The 3881-nt window shown below is 37.2% G+C and overlaps 1 non-coding gene across 1 annotated transcript; it reads left to right on the forward strand.

Moving 5' to 3' along the window:
• Positions 1-1278: 1278 nt before the first annotated feature.
• Positions 1279-1383, forward strand: LOC124986082 (U6 spliceosomal RNA). Its single transcript, XR_007108983.1, has one exon. It is a non-coding gene; the product is annotated as a U6 spliceosomal RNA (small nuclear RNA).
• Positions 1384-3881: the final 2498 nt, after the last annotated feature.

The raw sequence follows: 3881 nt of genomic DNA on the forward strand, positions 1-3881 counted from the left end.
TTATGCATTTTAAACAGAAACCAGCCTTAATTTTTCAGTTCTATCACACTGTAATCTTCTAGGCTTCTATTATCCATCCAGGAAAAAGAGAAAGTTAAGGGTTCCAGAAATTAAGGGAAACAATCTGGATTTGACCCAACCAATGGAGCATACTCCTGTTCACCTTATTAATGATGCAGGGAGCTGGTGACTCAATGTGTCCTGTGGCTTACCTCTTCTTCAAGAATTTCTCCTGAGCTAGCCCTTTCATGTGGAATTAACTATAAATCTGAAGTCCAAGCTATCTTTCATTCCACCCCACTTTTTTCAGTATCTCCCACCATCCTCTGGGGCACCTTGAGCTTCAGCCATATGAGCTGACAGACTTTAGAGTTAACAGAGTGAGTCTTCCTGTAAGCAAAAATAAACAACACGGTTTTGGAATGCTGGGGATGAAAGTTTGTACCCCCCGCCCCTCCCCCGAGGCCCATTGTAACTGGGAAAGGATTTACTGGGAGAGAATTACTGATTGCCTTCCTCTTCCCTCTTCCTCTAGGTCAGACACTTTTGGGGGGTCGTCATTTTCTATATCCTTCACTTCCTGTCATGAAATCCAGAGTGTGCCACTTATTAGCTCTGTGACCTGAAGCTACTTAACCTCTCCTGGTTTGGTTTCCTTGTTTGTAAAGTGGAGAAAGTTAAATTATGTTATAGGTTTCTTTATGAGGTTCCCAACTTCATTATTTCTATCTCTCTGACAACTTCATCTGCAAATGCATAATGTATAAAACACTAATGCTCATTTCAGGTTCAATTTGGTAGTCACCTTTCCTGTGGCCTCCTTAAGATTAGCCTTTGTGAGCATAAGAAAGCTATTCATTTTCCATAGTAGGTGGTACATTTGATCACTTTAGGACAGAAGGCGAAGATGCTCATTTTGATGAACTATAAAATGTATCCCATCACTCCTAGGTCTTCTCCTCTTTCTTTTGTATTAATTTTGTATTAATTTGTAGGCTTATTATTCTCACTAAAAAAGTCTGTTGAAATTAAACATTGGTTGACTGGAGGTTCTAGATATCTATGAAGTTTTGAAAAATATCTGTTAATTCTCTGGCTAGTATATGTTCTGAAATCCATTATTTGCCTGAAAACATTTATTGAGCACTTAGTATGTGTCAGGAATTGTTCTAGACAGATGTTAGGATGGTGGCATAATGCCTTTGCCTTAGGAACTATGCAAAAAAGAATAGATTCAATAGACTGCAAAATTCACTGACAAAAATTTATCAGAAGGGTGCTTGCTTCGGCAGTGCATATACTAAAATTGGAACGATACAGAGAAGATTAGCATGGCCACTGCGCAAAGATGACACACAAATTCGTGAAGCATTCCATATTTTTGAAAGAGTGAAGCAGGGGGTATCGCAATACCAGATCTTCAACTCTACTCCAAAGCAATAGTAACAAAAACAGCATGGTATTGGTACCAAAATAGACAGGTAGATCAATGGTACAGAATAGAGGACATGGACACAAACCCAAATAAATACAATTTTCTCATACTAGACAAAGGGGCCAAAAATATGCAATGGAGAAAAGATAGCCTCTTCAACAAATGGTGCTGGGAGAATTGGAAATCCATATGCAACAGAATGAAACTAAACCCATATCTCTCACCATGCACAAAACTCAACTCAAAATGGATCAAGGACCTCGGAATCAGACCAGAGACCCTGTAGATTATAGAAGAAAAAGTAGGTCCAGATCTTCAACATGTCGGCTTAGGACCAGACTTCCTCAACAGGACTCCCATAGCACAAGAAATAAAAGCAAGAATTAATAACTGGGATAGATTCAAACTAAAAAGCTTTCTCTCAGCAAAGGAAACTATCAGCAATGTGAAGAAAGAACCTACAGAGTGGGAGAAAATCTTTGCCACTCTTACTTCAGATAGAGCACTAATCTCCAGAATCTATAAATAACTCAAAAAACTCTACACCAAGAATGCAAATAACCCAATCGGCAAATGGGCTAAGGAAATGAACAGACACTTCACAGAAGAAGATCTACAAGCAATCAACAAACATATGGAAAAATGTTCAACATCTCTAGTAATAAGAGAAATGCAAATCAAAACCACCCTAAGGTTCCATCTCACCCCAATTAGAATGGTGATTATCAAGAATACAAGCAACAACAGGTGTTGGTGAGGATGTGGGGAGAAAGGTACACTCATACATTGCTGGTGGGGCTGCAAATTAGTGCAGCCACTCTGGAAAACAGTGTGGAGATTCCTTAGAAAACTTGGAATGGAACCACCATTTGACCCAGCTATCCCACTCCTTGGCCTATACCCAAAGGACTTAAAATTAGCATACTGCAGAGATACAGCCACATCAATGTTCATAGCTGCTCAATTCACAATAGCTAGATTGTGGAACCAACCTAGATGTCCTTCAATTGATGAATGGATAAAGAAACTGTGGTATATATATACAATGGAATATTACTCAGCCATAAAGAATGATAAAATTATGGCATTTGCAGGCAAATGGATGAAATTGGAGAATATCATGCTAAGTGAGATAAGCCAATCTCAAAAAAACAAAGGACGAATGATATCGCTAATAAGTGGATGATGACACATAATGGGGGGTGGGAGCGGTTAGTGTTAGGGTTAGAGTTAGGGTTAGGGAGGGGGGCAAGAATGGAGGAAGGAAGGACTGTATAGAGGGAAAAGAGGGGTGGGAGGGTGGGGGGGGAAGGGAAAAAATAACAGAATGAATCAAACATTACCCTATGTAAATTCATGATTACACAAATGGTACGCCTTTACGCCATGTACAAACAGAGAAACAACATGTATGCCATTTGTTTACAATAAAAAAAAATTATCAGAAGGGAGTTACACATAGAGTAGTTATATTACTCTATGATACTGCTGATTATAGTAGGAATCATCATTATCTAGAAGGTTTTGAAAACTTGTCATGTTAGCATTGGAATTGAGGAAAAAGAAAAGCCTTCTGGAATGATTACCAAAACTCAAATTACTTGTTCATGTTTTATGTCAGCTAATATAATTTTTTACTTGAATGTTCAATCATGCTTTTAAAGAATTACAAACTATAAAATTACAGCTAGACCTTTATATCAGGGCTCTTGGTTAGTTAAGTGTTCTGGATAATTGAGTTTTCTTGTTATTATGAAACAGTAAACTGAAAACACTGTTTCAAACTTTTAGCTAAAAATCATTCGGTCTTATTTTTCTTTCGTAGTATAGGGAAAAAGTTGAAATAGATTTTTGGGGTCATTTTGCAGGATTTTATTATTTTTTAACATGGCTTATTCAGTATCTCATGATCAGATTTCAAAATTTCAGCTTTTATTTTAAAGTATTAAAAATGGACACAAAATTTGGATTGTTTATACTAATATCAGAATATTCCTGAAAGAAGAGTCAGTGGGATTTAGCAGAATATGTATCAAACTTGGGGTTTGAGAGACCTATACATAAATTTCTGTTTACCCTTTGCTATCTTTTTACAGTTTGCTATTCTGTAACCCTAGCTTTTTCACCTTAAAATATAAATAAGAATGTGTACCTCACATTTTCTTCAGTCACGTGATGACCAGATGAGATCTTGTGTATGGTGGGCATGGCTTGCAACATGTACTCAGTAAATGGTCATAGGCTTGCTATTGTTCTTGCTTTCACTATCTGTGGATTTATTCTGCTATTAACTACTCTTATAAAAGTCATGGGTGATCTTGTGTTTTAAGAAGGTACACTGATCACATGTTTATCTCTTTTTGCTCTTCTCAGCCCTCACTGATATGATAGTAAAAGAAGAAGAAAAACCCCATAAGACAAATAGAACAGGAGAAGGAAGTCATAA

Source organism: Sciurus carolinensis, chromosome 5 (assembly GCF_902686445.1).
Source record: "Sciurus carolinensis chromosome 5, mSciCar1.2, whole genome shotgun sequence".
NCBI classification, from domain to species: Eukaryota; Metazoa; Chordata; class Mammalia; order Rodentia; family Sciuridae; genus Sciurus; species Sciurus carolinensis.